This window comes from Mauremys mutica, chromosome 10, assembly GCF_020497125.1.
Source record: "Mauremys mutica isolate MM-2020 ecotype Southern chromosome 10, ASM2049712v1, whole genome shotgun sequence".
Lineage (NCBI taxonomy): Eukaryota > Metazoa > Chordata > Testudines > Geoemydidae > Mauremys > Mauremys mutica.
Genome location: NC_059081.1, coordinates 5,461,347 through 5,479,741, shown reverse-complemented (window position 1 = coordinate 5,479,741; position 18,395 = coordinate 5,461,347).

The window sequence follows — 18,395 nt, the reverse complement described above, 5'->3', positions numbered from 1 at the left end:
GTGACAACTCCTCAGGGCACACTCTCAATAGGGTAAGCCTCCTTGGCTTCATCACCTCCTGGGATTAACCACAGAGCCTTCAGCACCCATTTCACACCATGAGCTCCCCACAGTGAGTCCACCTGAATGGACCCCTGGGCAGGGCCGGCGTAACCCATTAGGCAACCTAGGCAGTTGCCTAAGGCACTAACATTTGGGAGGCGACGACCGCGGTGGCCGGATCTTCAGCCACCCCGGTTGTCAATGGTATTTCGAGGGCGGAACCTTCCGCTGCCTCTGTCAGGGGCAGCATTTCGGGGGTGGGACCTTCCACCGCCTCTGTCTATGAAGATGGCCAACTAATTTGCTTTCCTTCCGGTCAGTCCCAGTCTTGGCTTTTTCACAGTGTGTGTTGCATTTTGGGCATGCCCTGTGCATGTTGGCAAGAATAGAAAATAGAGTTTAATGGCATAATGTGGGTAAATTCTGCTGTAAAGTACGTGGCTACAAAATGCTCCACAGGGTTTAGTTCCAGGGGAGTTACTCGGGATTTAGACCTGTGTGCCCCAGGGCACAGAAGCCGTTCCATTCCATAGCTCACAAAACAAGCACTTCATCCTTGAAGGGGAACATTTTTCCTCAAATGGAATATGAAAGCTGTTCAAACACATAGCTGACCCTTAAGTTCTGTTTCCACTGCACTTGGTTAGAATTGCATCCTCCTCGCTCATCTTGGGAAAGTATAATAAGAAATAACAGAATAATATGCAGCGTTGTAGTTTTGGAGTAATGGTCAAAAGACTTGAACTCTGGGAGGCCTTTTCCAATTATGCTGGTAGCTTGCTAATGTTTGGGGATTTTTTTTTCAGGATAAATTACATTAATTGTGTCCCTTGGATCTGTTTTCCACAAGAAGTCCAATAAATAGAAAGAAGAGGGGGGAAATTAAGTGCTGGAGTTAATTAGATTAGGTTTGTGCTGTAGTAAAGCAGGAAGATTCCACTAAATCCCATAATAGGCCCTAATGAGGATTTTATCATGCTTGTTAAACGGGTCATTTAGTTGTGTGAAGGAACCATTGAGCGTAATGTAAAAACTGGTTCATAAAAAAAAATATTTTAATTGCATACATAGGCACTGCAATATCAAAAGAGTCCAGCTGAATGAAATAGCCTCAAACCAAATGCAGTCAAAGCTTTGCAGAGCCTGTAACGGTGAACATGTAATGTGATTATGCCAATTAATTTTCCCTGACTGGCATAAAAATTAATGTTCTGTGAATGATTTACACTGGAGAGTATTAATTACTGAACTCCATCAAGGTAGAAGTTGTGGTTTTATTTATATTTTTTCTAAAAGGAAGAGGGAAGGAAGACCTGGTCATTTCTGGGCAGTCCTCTTTACCCTTTGTTTAGAGTTTCTAGGGAAACTCCTGGCTAGAATCACTGATTTGTGACTAGCATGTGTTTGGTTTTGGTCCAGCTGAGACGTGAATTCTTCCTTCCACCTTGGCTCCAGGGCACTAGGTCAGTGGTTTTCAACCTGTGGTCCACGGACTCCCGGGGGTCCCCAGACTATGCCTAAGGAGTCCATAAAGGTTGTCGTTACCACAGAACAGTTTTTCAACCTGTGGTCTGCGGACCCTGGCAGTCTGCAGACTATATCTAAAATTTCCAAAGGGGTCTGCACCTCCATTTGAAATTTTTTAGGGGTCTGCACATTTAAAAAAGGTTGAAAACAACTGCACTAGCATTGCACTATCCACGGGTGAATGTTGCTACCCCGGTAAGTGTACTCTGTATGATGTTTGGCTTTGACTGTTTTATTTTTACTTTAACTCCTTGGCGTCTGGCTAACTTCCCTGGTATTTGGGGCAAAAAGCCCATCCATCCAGTGCTGCCCCATGAATATCAATTTGAAGGATTCATGCTCCACTGAAGTGGGTTATATTCCATTGGGGAATTGTGTTACTCCAATGCACAGATCCTGCGGCAGAGACTAGCAACAAAGAGATTCGTTTCTCAAAGGCAAACTCGCTTTTTACTCTTATCAGAGTAGGAAGCATATAAGAGAGGTGAATAGTCATGGTTCCCCTCACTTGTCATTGTTTACCCATTAAAATCATATATATCCGGCATAGAAATGATCTCTTAGATCGTTTAGCCCATCCTTTGGAAGCTTGTGCAAGATTGTTCCCTACATTCTATTTTCTAGAGTTTAGTTTAGTCCCATTTTAAATGTCACCAAGGAGGGTGATTCCACCACTTCCACTGGGAGACGATCTCACTAGATCTCATGGTCTTCCAATGTATGGATCCTCAACTTTGATCGGAGGAGGGGTAACTGTGCCCCTACTCTTCCTGTTACACCCTTACCTTAACTCCTGTCTGCAGCCTATTCATAATCTTGGTTTGGTTGCTTTCCTCTGAGCTTCATCCAACTTGTCTACATCTTTCCCATAGTGAGGAGCCCAGACATGGGTGCAATACTCAATCAGAGTCCTATACATAGGGCCCATCACTTCCCTGCTCATTGACTTGCTGTTTTCTCCATTACCCAGCCCATATTCACCCTTATTTTGTGTTGATCTGCTGTCATAAACCTCCATTTTGTTCCCCTGAAGCCTCCACCAGACCAAGTTTGATCTATCCCCACGACCACTGTGATTCCCAACTGGCCCACAAGGGGACAGTCACCATTGTGCTTGAGAACTCAATTTCTCAGAGGGCAGGGCAGTGTGCACAGATATTCCAGCTGCAGCTCACCTTTGCCCTACCATGATGGCATCCCCAGGGGCATTGGTGAGAATTGACAGTCATTAATAAGAGTTTCTACCAGACTAAGTTGATTCAATGGTTCTCTGACCTCATCTGCTGAGCATCTGCAGCAAAAAAGGAGGGGAAGAAACCCACCCCCACACTTCCTATTTATTCATTTCTATTAATTTTCCGACACACCGCCCTTTGCTTTGGGGTCTGGGCTTGGGATTAACAATGAAACATGGAAGGCAAACATAGAATGGCCTTTCCATTAGCCATTTTCAGAGGCAGGTCCCCAATTTGCACGCACAGTGGTGAAAACTGTGCATCTGTTTTGTGTGAGCAATTGCACACCTTGTTTGTTTAAAAACCAGTCCTTTTAATGTTGACAGATATGTACTTTTGGTACAGTGGTTTCAGCAGGGGGTGAGGATGAGAGATGGGTCTGCACCATGTATGTTTGTGTTCATATTAGGGAGGTGATGGGGTGTAGTGTATAAATTCATCAAGTTTACAGAGTTAGCCTGAAAATCAAAAAACCCGGATTCTTGTTGCTGTTATTTAATATTTACGGTGCAGTAGCACCAAATGGACAACTGGCTTGGGGCCTCAGTGTGCTAGGTGCTGTACAAACAGAAAGTAAATGACACTCCCTGACCCAAAGGCCAGTTCCTAGTGCCCATGTGTCCACATCATCACCATCCCTGGTTGTCCCAGTGGAGAAGGCTGGGACTGAAAATGAAAGACCCTGTTAGGGCTTCCCCACCCTCCCTTGGTTCTTGGTCCGCAGACAGAAAGCAAAAGGTCAGAGTCTGAAGTGCAGGCAAGGGGATGTTTATTGGGGTTAACAAGCGAGCGTAAGCACAGCTCATTACACCAGTAAAGCTTCCTTCCTCCCTCCTCCCTAGTGGGCTTAATTATATGTGTAGTGCTCGCCCTGGCACCACCCCTTACAATTTATGGTCATGGACCCGTTTTGGAGGGTCTTGAGTCGGGGGGCTTTGGTGCCTCCTCTTTTGTACCCCATGGGAGGGGTAGGGCGTGAGGCTGTGTACCAGCCACGGGCACCTTTTTACTTTGGCTTTTAGTGTTTCTGATGCCTCCCTCTCCTCCCCTTTTGATCCCTCAACTGGTTGCTCGACCTTGTCTTGGGAGAGGAGTCGAAGCAGAACTGTCCTTCAATTGTACATTCGAATACTGAATTCCCGCCTTATCCGGTAACACTATTTCTTATCTTTACTCATTGTACTAAAACCCCCATCTGGTAGTAGGCAGAAGCCACACACCGTGTCTTTGTTCCCTGTTCACATATCTCAATAAGGATAGAAGACACAAACAATTGTATTTGAAAAGCCTCAAAATTCAAACAAAACCCAAAACTCTATCTCGGGCAAATAAACAGGCCTAAATACTCAATTACCCTCACGAACAGACCCTCTCCCGAACCGGAGCTGAGCTGCGTTGGCAGAGCAGCGTATGGCAACTCACACTGCTACTGCTCTCCCTGCTGTACTTCCCGAGACGACTTCAGGTGGAAAATGTTGTCCTTTGGGCTCTAAATTCTAATGCTCAGTTATGAAATATAATTTGAACATGCCCTATTAGTGACAGCATCAATGCGCATTGGCTCCCGGACTCAGAAAAGGCAGAGGTTGTTTTACATGCAACTTTGCATCCCAGTTAAATGCCCTCGTTGCAGTTTAGCTGCTTTTGTTCCAAGCAATTTTGCCATCGATATTGACAAATCTCAACTGTATTAACTGTTGTTCAGGGTCAGCCTGATGGTTCGATTTACGGTGTCTGGTGTGCAGAGGGGGATATGTATCATCAGCTGCTGTCATAAACAAACATGGTGACACTTGATGGATTCTGGGAATAAACGGAGTAGTATCGCTTATCACCCTGGCAGTCAGATTGAAGCACAGTTGCGGTCATTTTAAACCAGTGCCTGAGTGCGCAGGAAGTGCCGCTAAAAGTCAAATGAAGGGCAGAACTTTTTCAGAATTTAGCAGGATCACAGACTACATGGAAGGCCGGCTGGTTTAAACCAGTCACATCCATGGAGCTGGGACTATTTACGCCAGCTGAAGTGGGAATCCCGTCAATCTGCTGGACTCAGAGTAGAAATGGAAAAGTTGTCTGATTCTACTGATGACATCATTGCCTGATTAAGTCAATCGCTTTAATTAAGCTATCCCAATTCACACCAGCTCTGCTTCACTTATGTCTGGCAGGGCAACACATTGTCACGTGTGTCAAAGCCACAACTCCACAAGCAGATACAGTGCTGGCGTACCTGGGCACAGGTCCATTGTTCACAGTTGACTCTTGCTCTTGGTTATTACGGTTGAACGAATTTGGGGGCCTGATCATGTGACCACGACTCACGCCTGATTCTCACTGAAGTTTACATTTAAGTCCCACTGACTCTGGGGAGCTGGGGCTTTTAGAAAAACACCACATACGGCAAAAGAAATAAAAGCTAAACTCCCCAGCGGTTTAATTGTCTAAACTGGGTGAAGGGCAAAATGAATGTAAAGAATACATTATACCTGGTGAAGAGTGAATTGGAGCAGATCAGTTCTGCAGTCTCTCTGCAAGCAAAGCTCCCATTGATTTCAGTGGAAGTTATGCGCATGTAAGAGCTCCAAGATTTTAAAAAGTAATTAGTGATGTTAAGAGTCCAGTTTGAGATGCGTTACAGGCACCTGGTTTTCAGAAAGCTCTGAGCAGCTGCTCACTGGAAAGCAGGCCCCTTTCAGGTGTCTGGGGTTGGGCACAAAACCCTGAAGCACCCAAAATCTCCAGTGGCTTTTGAAAATCATGGTCTTCAGTTTGAGTAGCCTGTGGCGATGGAATTAGTAAGTGAGCTAAGAAAACAAAATGCTGCGGAGACAGTCTCCCTTTAGATGAAATGTTAAACGGGCAAGGTTTCTGCCCTGGGGTGTCTAATGTACTCACTATCTGGAACAGAGAGTCCAGAAACAACTGTACATAAAAGAAAAACTACTCCATAATTATGAGCAGTGCAAAATTCCATCATATTTGGTGAATTGGAGCTCTAGAAATACCTGAAGGCCAAACTATGATCTCAGCCCAGTGATCATCTCAGTTACTCTGATGTAGATCTACGGTGACCGATGGGCTCCAGGACAGTTGCTCCAGGCTTACAGTGGTGAAACTGAGACTAAACGCTGGCCTATTGAAAGCAGAGCACACAATTATTTCACAATGGGTCAAAGAGGCAAAGGTCAGATGGGGGAGTTTGGGCCAATCTCTACATACATTTCCAAAAGACGTAAACCAATTGGATAAGAGAAAGGGGGACACTAATGTAGCAATTTTAGCAATCTGCTTTGGATTGTAAATTGCCCTGGGCAGGGACAGTGCTCGTGTGTATGGGCACAATTAACCATGCATATTAAAAGCAAACAGCAGCACTAAAATTCTGTCTGGTGGGAAAGGCCGTCCTGAGTCCCCCTTCAAAATTCTGTCCCATGGACTCAAAACTAATTCTAGTCCTGTTGGCATGTGAAGGTTTCCTGAAGCTGTGCAGCCTAGAAATGCCATCCCAATTGATACTCTGCCCACTGCTGTTTGGCCAGACAGGAGTTTCCAAGTCGTTGACCCCAACGCTCAAATTCAGCTTAAAACATTGCCTTCCAACTTGTTTCTGTTTAAGGAAACTGCAGGGAAGTCAGGCACTGATTTACCGTGACTCACCTATATTGTTTTCTCTCCTGTTTTGTTTTAGTTTTCCCCAGCAAATTCTTAGTATTAAAAGAGCTGCCTGGTGCAATTCATATTTTATTAAGAATTGCAAAACGTTAAGTGGTATGAGGGTTTTCATGCGTAATCAGTTGCAAGAACTGGCTTGATTGCAATTGCTCTTGGGTCTGTTGCACACAAGCACCTGATTAGATTTTAGCTGAGCTGCCAATTCCAAAGATGCTTTCAACCTAGTCATCTGAAATGTCCTTTGCGAAATCACATTTCTTGTTCTTCAGGCCTCCCCGCCAGAGATGCAGGAAAGAGGGGTTATTATCCCTCTTCAAAAACTAGTTAGCAAGGATTCACCCTTTCATAAAGCCTTTGTTTAAACAGAGGAAATTGGACAATGTGCCACCACTGCACTATGTGGAGTGTGATGCCTTAACTATGCTGCTTCTGTGTATGACCTTGTGATGTAACTCGGAGTGTTGCATCAAGTCAAGCCACAGATTATGTGAATCTTTTAGAGTGCTAAGCTTAACAGGCTCGCTCTTCAGTTCATGCTGCAGCATCTCATGTTTTTAGCTCCAGAGGTTGCAGGTTCAGTCTCAAGCGTTCACCAAGATGGTAGTTGCAACAGTTAGATCGTATCACTTAAGCAGGAGGGTACTTGGAATGCATATCTGCAGGGAGCTTTGACGTAGGCTTGGCTAGAGCTTTTTGGAAAATGAGATTTCCAGTCAGTGGAAAATTATGCTATTTGAACATTTGCTTTCATCCTGTAACAGGCCAAAAGGTCAAAATAACAAAAAACGTTCATAATCATAGAATTGTAGAAGATTAGGGTTGGAAGAAACCTCAGGAGGTCATCTAGTCCAACCCCCCTGCTCAAAGCAGGACCAACCCCAACTAAATCATTCCAGCCAGGGCTTTGCCAAGCCGGGCCATAAAAACCTATAAGGATGGAGATTCCACCACCTCCCTAGGGAACCCATTCCAGTGCTTCACCATCAGAAGCATCGAAGTTCTGAAAAATTTCAGCTGGGGCATATCAAAATGGAAAAAGTTGACATTTTTTAGTGTTTTGCTTCAAATTTTCCCTTTGAAAAATCAGAAAATTTCCTTGAAACTGACATTTTCCTGAAAGAAATGTCGATTTCGATAATACCCTATATTTCAGCAGGAAAACTTCTGGGTCAAACCATGTTAACCCGCTCTCGTGTTGGCACTTTAATAGGCGTCACTAGTCCCTGAGTCACCACTGGTCCAGAATAGTGTCAGAGGAACAATTTCAATTCCTTTTGCCTGGGCAAGGCTCTATTAGGTGAGAGATCCAAAGCTGTGTAAAACCAGACAATGTTGTAATGCAACAGGAATCTTAGTCCAGCTGTTTGGACCTGCAACTTCCAAAATTTGTCCGTTTAGACTCTACAAACCTGAAGTTTAGAGTTACTGCATGCCCGTCACATGACCAATTCCACACTTAAAGTCATCCTGGTTAACGTTGTTTCGTTGCTGATCAATTAGAGGACATGCTCGTTTAAAGTTGCGCAATGCTTCCTTATTACATTGTTTGGCAGCGACCTGCTTTGTCCACTGCTTGCAGAAAGAGCAGCCCATTGGAGCTAGCTAGTGGGGGCTTGGAGACAGGGAGGGCCAGCAGCCCCCCTATCAGCTCTACTAAATTCCCTGTGCAGCAGCTGCCCAGCAGGCTATCAATTGCCTGGCACTTCAGCTGTCCCTCCCTCCACTACCATGTGCTGCTCCTGCCCTCTGCCTTGGTGCTGCTCCTGGGAGCCTCCTGCTTGCTGTGCAGAGGTGGGGAGAAGCAGGGTGCTGATGTCAGGGTGTCCCTCTCCCCCTGCTCCTGTCCCCTGCTCCTGTACCCCATCGCCACAGAGCAGGGGGGGACACGACAGGGCTCAGGATGGAGGGAGCTTGCTGGCAGCAGCTGCTGTCTCAACTTGCTGAACTACTTAAAAAGGCAATGTACTTAGAGTGGGATCAGCATACTTAAAGGGGAAATGCACATCTCTCTCTCACACGCACAGTGTGTGTCTCTGTCTCTCTCTGCCATGCTATCTCCCTTCCCTCCATTCCTGCTGCCTTGTAGAGTATGAGGCTACATTAACAACAATGTGTTTACCCTTGAGGGCTCAGCCGAGTGCTAGTTCATCATTTAGCAGTAAGGCATTCCCTAGGAAATATCCCACCCTCTGACTCCACCACCTCAACCAAGCTTCACAATCATCATTGCTGTGTACAGTATTACATTGTTTGTTTAAAACTTATACTGTGTATATGTGTGTGTGTATATATATACATAAAATATAGTCTTTGTCTGGCAAAAAAAATTTCCTGGAACCTAATCCTCCCTTTCCCCCCTGCTCATTTACGATAATTCTTATGGGGAAATTGGATTCACTTAACATCGTTTCGCTTAAAGTAGCATTTTTCAGGAACACAACTACAACGTTAAGCGAGGAGTTACTGTATTTACAGTCTGCTCCAGATGTAAGCAAATAGGTTGCAAGCAATGAACACACTTTTACAGTGTAGTAAACTAGTGCAATGAGCCATTTGTAACGTCACTAAAATGGGTACTGACTGGATCCAAATGAGAGTATAAAGCTGCTGCTGTTATAATATGGTAGTTCCAGCCTCTGCGGATACAAGATACTGCCCACTTGTGATTATTAAAAGAGTTCATTGTATTCTTCTCAAAAGAATCCTGAGTCTCCTGGCCAAATTGCAGGGTAGGTCATTGTATTCTACTCACCTGAAAATTCCTCTGCAGTTATTATTGGCAAAAACAGTCTCCTTCATTGTTGTGTAAGGTTGCTTGTGTGCTACTGAACAGCAGCCCTGATCTATGCCAGAGGCGGTAGCATTCCAGTGGCGGGCGAAATCAATCTGGTTTGTAAAACGCTTTGTGATATGATAAATGATCCCAACATAGAAATTGTAAAGTATTATTATTTAAGGCCCAAACAAGGCCCATTACCAGCATTACTAGCTCCCTCTTGGAGTTGCTTAACGTGCACCATGAATCTAAGTAAAAGTGGTCTCCCTCTGCAGCTCAACATGTCTGCCAAATCCCAATGGCCCAGTCAGCAGACTTCTGGGACCCGATCCAAAGCTCACTGACGTCAGTGGGAGTCTTTTCAATGGGCTTTGGATCAGGGCCCTGCTGAGGCACACACAATGCAGAGCACAGGCAATGGAAGATCATCATGTTCCAAATGCTAAATGATGCATGATGTGGAACTTTCAGCATTCAGAAAAACAATGGAGCTGATACACACCAGTTCAGTGGGTTGCATCAAGAATTAAGCCTCTGGGGCTCATTAGTAATAATGGGAGTTCAGGGCTACATCTTGTGGGTCACAGTGAAAACAGACGCTTCCCACTCCTGACCAGCCGATCTAATTAGGACATTACATCTGTAGGTACTGATTCCGGGAATAAACATGGTTTCAGCAAATAATCTAATGAGGTTTATAACCTAGCAGAATAAACAGCCCATAAACTAGAAGAACCCATTTAAGCTGATGTCTGCCCTATCCCAGCACTGACAAGGAATTTCCCCAGATTCAGAAACACAGTTTTTGATGGGATCATCAAAAATAATGGTGGAATGTCCCTGATCCTCTGAGTTTTGCCCAGCAGGTGTCTGAAGGAAGAAGTAATTGGTTGTACTGAAAAGCTTTCAGAGAGTGGGGTTGTTTTAAAATTGTTGTGTTTTATTGCAAAGCAGAATAAAGGCAAAAAATCCATAAAGATGGACCACGATCAGGTAACAAACCTTAGCTATTGACACCATAGCCAGCACTGGGGCGTGAACCAAGAACCAAAACCACAGATCCTTCCTGACTTCTTGATCTGAAGGAGAGCACCCTTCACAGGGAGCTGTATAGTCACTGGGACCAGCCCCTAAGATCACAAGCACTTGGCCAGAGCATTCAGACAACATGTTTAGAGTGGCCTTTTTGTATATGTCCCCATTCCACCTCTTATGTTTATAACTTGCTCTTCCAGATGGTGCTTCAAATGACCAACCTCTCCCCATTCAACTTGGAATGAATACCAGGAACGATGAAGGCTTGTGCTATGTGCGGACTAGATGATCCCCTCTGGCTGAAAATCGATGCATCTATGAATGAATCAATACACATACCATTTGATCCCTCATTAAAGCTCATTCAGCCCTAAACCTTATTGGCAATTATCCACCATAAAGTGAGAGAGAGGAGTGCACGGACAACAGAGAAGAACCTGGACCTTCATCTGATCGTCTGGCCCCGTAGAGATTTGAACTGGATTATCTGTCTACTTGCAGAGCGAGTGCTTTTAGGCGCCAGCATGGTGTCTTCTTCCACACTTTTGTACAGCTACCTTCTTACTGATGGCGCTCAGCAAACCATACCGGTCGTACACTGGGAGCCCCGATAATCATGCACCAATGGAGGTTACAACTGCAGTATAACAATTTCAACAGTAGAAAGTGCTGGGAAACTAACCAGGCGGCGCTTCTGGGAAAGTGAAGTCAATGGCAAAACTCCTTTTGACTTGGATGGAAATAGGGTCAGGCCCTTCGTTTTCATTCTTTGCATTTGCTTTGATTTTGCATCCGGTGGCAATGAACATCCAGAGGCCCATCCTCATCACCCAGTAAGTCACGTTTGCATGGATGCAGCAGGGCAAAGGGGGTTTAAAGAAGCTGCTGTGGGTTTTATTGGCAAGAGTGGGTTGGATGAGGTTACTCTCTGGGAGGGCTGCTGAAGGGGCAAATGGCAACATTATTGCACAGCTCCCTCTACTGCTTCTGTCAAGTCACATGGATCAAAGAGCTGGAGGTGGATATATGCTCACACAGACATATGTCAATTTCACCAGCTGGCCAGCAGCTCCTTTGGGTGGTGGGTTGCAGGGGGTTACATCAGGCCAGACCCTGAACACAGAGCCATTCCTGGCTTTCAGGGACACACAGTTATTTTATTTTCCTGTAGTTATTTTAAAAGCCAAGGCTGTGTTGTTCATCTCTAAGCACTACCAAGAGGCAGCCGCAATTATCTGCAACCGCAAAATGGCACTGGTAAAAAATGCAGTCACCGAATCGGAGGCTGCTTCTGAAAACCAGCACCCTCCTGTGCATTTCATTCACACCCAGCGTCTTCTCTGGGTAAAGGTAATTTCATTCAGTTCCAGAATATACTGCTGGGGATTGAGGGTCAGACAGTAATGTGCCTCTCCATCACCATTCTTATTTGTCCTGTCTAATATGTTGGCATTTAACTTCAACAGCAGGTGGGAAAGTTTGCAGTCTTCATTTGTCTGCGGTGAAGTAATTCTGTGCAACAATACATTGGTGCTTGTGAGCCACTCCCCATACCCTGTCAAACAAATGCCTCCCCTCAACTGCAATTTTCACGTAACAATAAGGAAATGAACCTGAAGCATCTCTGTATTTGCAATGCCATCTGCCTGGTTGCAGATACAGCACAAAGATTCTGCATGCAGTTGTTGGAAGGAGATGCTTTGCAGCCAGCTGTTAGTATGGAATCTGGGTGCGAGCTGAGCAGCATTATATGTGGAAGTGAAGGGGAAAATCTCTGATACTTTCCCATTAGCTCAGCTATTTTCTGCTTCGGCAAGCCTGACTTGTCATTAAACTTGATACAAAACTCCATATTCAAAATCACTTCTGGTTTGATGTTATTTTTTCTCCTGTGAATTTGTCATTCTTTTTTGTCATTGATTTCTTTTTATTGGAAACTTTTCAGAGAGGAAAGAATAGAAATACATTTTTAAAAACCTGCTTCACAAACACAACCAGGCAGATGCATCCCACATGTTGAAAAGCTCCTTATCTGCACCTGCTCGTTTTCCGAATCCTCACATCCCTACCCATCCCCCTCTACCCCAAATAAACAGAGTAGGTTCGCTAGAAAAATATGACCTTAGCTTCCATGCTGGCAGTGTGAGAGCCAGGATACAATTGCTATGGAGGTCACACCACACACAGAGTAATTTTCTTAAAAGGGCCTCTTCAAGGAATCCATTTGTGTGTTGTGGTGTCTTACTGAGCTGTCTCGGCTGGCGTGCCATGCAGTGATAGGTAGCCATGCCTCTCGTGTCAGCGGTGGGGGATTGTTGCCATCCATAGGAGGGCGGCAATCAATCTCGTGAGGCCCCAAAAGAGTATTTCACCAGTGCCCCACGTCTGGTGCTATTGCTCGTTTCCCTTCCCTTTTATAGAGGAAGTCAAAGCTCTGAAGAACCAGGTGTTAGGCAGTCTAGCCCACTCCAGTCTGCAAAGGAGAGCCAGAGAAGCAGGAGCAGGAAGCCACTTCCAGCTCTAGCCCTTCCAATCCGGTGGTAGGCCCAGGCCCCACTTCTGCTTGGGGCTGCCTGTCCATGAGCATCCCAAGGATAAAGGTGAGTTTTTGGATGCACCAGGAAATGCCGAGCTGCAAAGGAGAAGAGAAGAGAGTGACAGGGAGCCAGACAAACAAGTCCTTTGTGAATGAGAAGGGAGAAAATCTGACCCGGAAATAGAAATCCTGCCCCTTGGTCAGGATACCAGCACCTCCACTTCCTTTATTCAGCCAGCAGGGCGACCTCCTCAGCTAAAACTAACCTGCAGTCCATGGCGGTAGTAGGAAGTGGGCTACGAAAGACACTGATTGTGCTCAGTTTGCTGCCTGGGTGCATAGCTGGGGAAGGGTACAATGGCCATTGTACCCCACATGCATCAGTAGGGTACAGTCTAAGTCCCTTCTAGCTAGGCCTGGTTAGGAATTTTCAAAAAACAAAACAAAACGTTTTTCTTCAGAAAATGCCAATTTTAATAAATTTCCAGATTTGAAAAAAAATTGATTTTTTTTTCAAAATTGTCAAAAGTCCCATTTTGACATTTTCAGAACGAAGCAATTTTTCATTTTCTGGTTCAAAACGCATTTTTGTTTGGAGATGTTAGTGAATGTATACTTGTTTAAACAAAAAAAGGGGTGACATTTTTTAAAAGACAGAAATCAAAATGAAACATTTTGAAATGATCAAAACAAAACATTTGGACTGGCCCGATCCGAATTTTTTCCGATGATCAGTTCGCGAACAGGTTTGAGATTTCAACTTTTCATCCTGATTTAAGACGGGAAATTGCAACATCTCCAGCTCTCGCAGGCTGGGAAAACAGCGGCACTAGCTACCCCGGCGGGGCCAGGAAACAGGCAGGCATGTCTCTCCCTATCTACATACCTGCCCAACTGAGACTTAAACTCACAGTCATATTGATGCCTAACTTGGTTCTAACTGTGGAATGGCCTGTCTGTACCAGTGTCACTGCCCTACAGAAAGGAGTAAGCAAGCAAGAGTTTCTTCCTTTCTATGGCTCACTTGTCACAGATGCAGGCCAATGGGGTATGGTAACATTTTTCCCACTTCACTCAGACTATAAACGCCTCCGGGCTGGAACAGTGTCCTCCTATATGTTTGCAAGCATCTAATGTAATGGGACCCCGATTCTGCTTGAGACCTCTGTGTTTTACAGCTATCTAAATATTAAATATCTACCACCGATTAAAAACAGGGAGGGAAAGCAATGCTAAGATCGCCAGACAGACTGATCTGGTGCTAGAGAAGGGCTATTCTTAAATGGGTGGATCTAACTCAAGTGATCTTTGTTTTCTTCTGCCAGTTCAGGAACCAAGGACCGTGCATGCTGGTTTAATACCTGTTTGCTAGGATCTGCACCCTGGTGTTCTTTTCCTGGGTATTTTTAAGAAGCAAGAATAAAAATTATAGTATTTATTTGGGGGGGGACCTATTTTAAGAATGATGTGGACTTTGCAAAAATAAAGATCATAGAAACAAGTCAAAATCTGGGTTGATAAATCTTGCCCCTTTCATCAACCCAAACTAACATTGTGACCAGCCTAAAAATATATGCGAGGACTGAGATCATAGTTTCCGTTCTCAAAGGGAAATATTTGCAGCACGGGCTGCCAGGAGCTCTCAGTGTACAAATATAGAGATGTTGAGCAGGAGACATTTCTCACGGTGGAAAACGCTCTCCCAGGAGAGTTCCCATTGTAAATGTTTTCATAACCTTGTGTACCAATTAGACGTTCTTGTCTGGTTGCATCTCCTGACTGATCTGCTTGCTATCAGCCTAATGGATCTCTACTGTAGAATCGCTGTCATGAATAAAAACGAAGGCAGGGTCAGTTATCAGGGGAATTGGCAGCCCGGACTAGAAAGATCATGGGGCTAGAAAAAAATATCTTTTGTATTATTCTTAGAAGCCCTTTTGCTCCCGATGAAAAGGAAAATGTAGACAACGGAAAGCGGTGGGGAGAGTGGGGGGTTGGTTGGTTTGTTTACCATGAACTCTATACATTGTGAAGTTCTAGTCTCGCCTGGGAAAGTGAAGTTCTATTCTCGCCTGGGAAAGTCAGGGTGCATTTTATCCTCACGTTAGTGGAGCATTCAGCATTGCCGGCCACTTTCCAGGAGGAGCCTTTAGCTTCACACTTCTCTACTTACCTTGACCCATCACAGCCTCGGTTTAACTATCTGGGGCGGGGGTGGCAGAGCCCACCTTTTCCCCCAAAGGGGGCCTGAGGGAGGCAGCAGATTGTTTTGTCTTCATTGTGGGCCAGATCCTGACACCCTTTATCATAGATGCTGGAAGTAGGGGCGCGGGGGGTGCTGCAGCACCCCCAGATTTCACACGGGGCTCCGCACCTGCCCCCAGCTGTGGCCCCAGCCTTGGCCTCCTTACCCCTGTCTGCATCCTCCCCTCCCGGAGCCATGGCCCTGCTTCTGACCACAACTCTAGGAGGTGGGGGGGGAGATGGACAGGGGCAAGAGGAGGCCTGAGGTAAAAAGTTTGGGGAACACTGCTTTACACTGGTGAGTGTCTATTTATTTATCCGTCAGGTGGGGAGGAGCAGTTTCTTTCTGCTGTAAAACTGGCTTAAATATCGGGCCCGTGCCGGCGTGGGCCCTTGACGAGCTGGGAGTCTGTACCCAATTATGAATTCTGGAACAGTGGTTCTCAACCTCCTGGGGCTCAGGGCCCATTTGCAAACCTTGATAGCCTGTCGCAACCCAGTGAACAGCTTCAGCGCAAGAACCAGCTGGCTCACTAAATATTTCATACCCGTGGCATATAATAGACACATTCATACAATAAGTACTAAATAAGTACACTGTGAAAACCACACTGGCGGCTGCGGTTCCTGTCCCTCGGAGCTGGCAGAGCTCAGCTCCCGTCTCTAGGTGTTCTGATTTAGCGCCACAGCACAGCTCAGGTTTGGCCAGGCCAAGTTTGTGTGTTTTTGTGACCTGGTGCCCAGGATCGCAGCACTGTTCCCTCAGATTTGGCCCAGCTGCCCTCCCACGTAGCGTCATGACAGAGAGGCACCTGGGCCACGCCTGGACTATGACTCAGGATTTGTTCCCAGCTCTGCCACCAGCCTGCTGTGTGACCTTGGGCAAGTCACCTCCCTGCCCTGTGCCTCAGTTTCCTGATCTGCAAAATGAGGCTAATGATACTGACCTCCTTTGTAAAGTGCTTTGGGATCTACTGCTGAAAATTCCAGCTGGAGAGTTAGGTGTTATTTATTAATTATTGGTATTTATTTATTAAATATATAGGAGCTCAATCCAGTGACCACAGAAATCAGTGGTCATCCTTCCACTCAGTTCAAGGGACTTTAGATTGGTCCCTGAAAGCAGGTCCTTTATTCCATTGCACTGAAGATTAAGATTATCTAAACCTTGAAGAAGGGTGAGAGTAACTTCACTATCTAAGGAGGAGATTTAGGGCAGCTAATACTGTCTGTCCCATAAATCATTCAAACAGGACTGACCCAATTAGCACTCATCCTCCTGAACTGAATGTGTGAGGCGCAGGGTTCTGAGGTAAATTTGGCTCCTGCAGAGAATATATTTCAAAAATAAAATAATCAGGGGAAGTTTTTCAAAACCAGCAATTCTACATGACACTGGGATCATTTATCTCTTGAGTAAACTGCACCTCTAGCGTCCTGACAGGGAGAATTCCTCCAGCCTAAGAACATTGCTCCTGAGTAGCCAGGATACACCAGAGTGGCACAGAGCTTTCACCATTAAAGCCACATTGCCAGTCAGTTAACGCTCTAACACAACAGTATGGGAGGTACCAATGTTTTTTCCTATACTTAGAAAAGACGATAACCTCGGTAAGTGTGTGGTATCTGTGGGCAAATACTGACAAAGGATCTCCAAGGTACAACAGGTTCCTATTAACATCTGTGGAGCTATCAGTACAGAAAAGCGCATGAGTACATGCTTAACTTTAAACACCGTGGTGAATAATCCTATTGACCTCAATGGGGCTAGTCACAGAATTAAAGTTAAGTGCTTTGCTGGACTAGGGCCTAAACTGGTGGATTTGAGAGCCAAATTCAGCAGGCATTTCACCCAGCTAACTAAGAGCAGAATTTGGTCCTTATAATATTATATAGACTTGAGGCCTAATTCTGCCCGAATTTACTTAGACTCCTGTGCAACCCCAGAGTAAAATCTGGCCCTTGCTCATGGTCCATGAGTAGCCGTTGCTATATATGGACCGTTTTTGCAGCTGCTATTCGGTGAAATGATTCTCATTCACTATAATGGGCACTGGATGGGGCCCCTATTTACTAAGCACCAGAGGCAAAGACTCACAGAAGTTAAGGCCAGAGGGGACCATTAGATGATCTAGTCTGACCTCCTGAACAGGAGGATGCACAGTCCTGGATAATACATAACAGTCTCTGCCCCAGGTAGCTTTCGGTTCAGGCTGGACAGGGAGTTACACAAAACCCCAGACGATCAGATATTGAAGGGACTAGTCGCAAAGCAGTGTAGACATATTTACAAAACAGGTATGCAGGCGTGACTGCCCATGTGACTTGCCCATGGTGCTATTGATCAGTTTATCACTTCTGTGTGTTTGGCATTTGCTTTGCGTTGATTTTCAGCTCTTTGAAAATTAGCAGGCTCACATGCTTGGAAAGGCCCTTCTTTTCCTTGACACACAATGATTACTGTGGCTTCTGTGATAGGGTGTACCAGGCCCTCAGTCTTACTATACCCTGTCCTAGGCAGCGGCAATGTGGGAGGAAAGGAGCAGTGAAGGTGGGTCCTCCAGACCTGTCTACTGAGGGCTTTCTGGACCAGCTATCTTGGAAACTACAGAGACCTGGTCCTCCAAGAGCTAGAAGGGCTAACAACAGCCAATCAGAACCTAGTAGGCTCAGATAAAAGGAGCTGCAGGGGCTGAGCAGTGCAGTCCCTGGCTGGGACTGGAAGAGCAGGGGTGGATGTTACTCTCTGGTCACAGGTGCCTGAGGATGAGCCATGGTTCATCTCCAATTGCACTGACACAGCTGGGTTTGCAGGGAGAGAGGCAGCTGAGAGCTTTGCCCCTGAGCTAAGATAAAGGGGCCAGGTGGGAAGAGGCCCAGGGAAATAGCAGCATCAGGTTGAATCGAGCAGCATATGGCTGCCTTCCTTACCACTGTTATATCCTTTAGCCAGTCATCAGTTGTCAGTCACAGATGTGGGCTGAGATAACAAGGATGATTTAAGAGCAGTTGAAGAGTCTGCACCTGGTCTCATTGAAGTCAGTGGAAATTTTGCCATTGAGTTAAATGGCAATAGAATTGGACTGTGGGACTGCGCCATCTTGTGGGCAGGTATCTAACAGGAAGTAGCCTAAAGAGAGACGTGTGGAGAGCTGCAGTTTAGATGCTCTGTGAGTAAGAGTCTCATCACTTAAGCGGTTGATGAAACAGTGAAATAAAAGCCGTGCACTGACTATTCCCTGTTTCCTCATGAATATTACAATGGCTCTGTCTACACTTAGGGCAGTGAGTGGAATACAGGGACTGCAGGCCCCCCTAGCATGCGTAT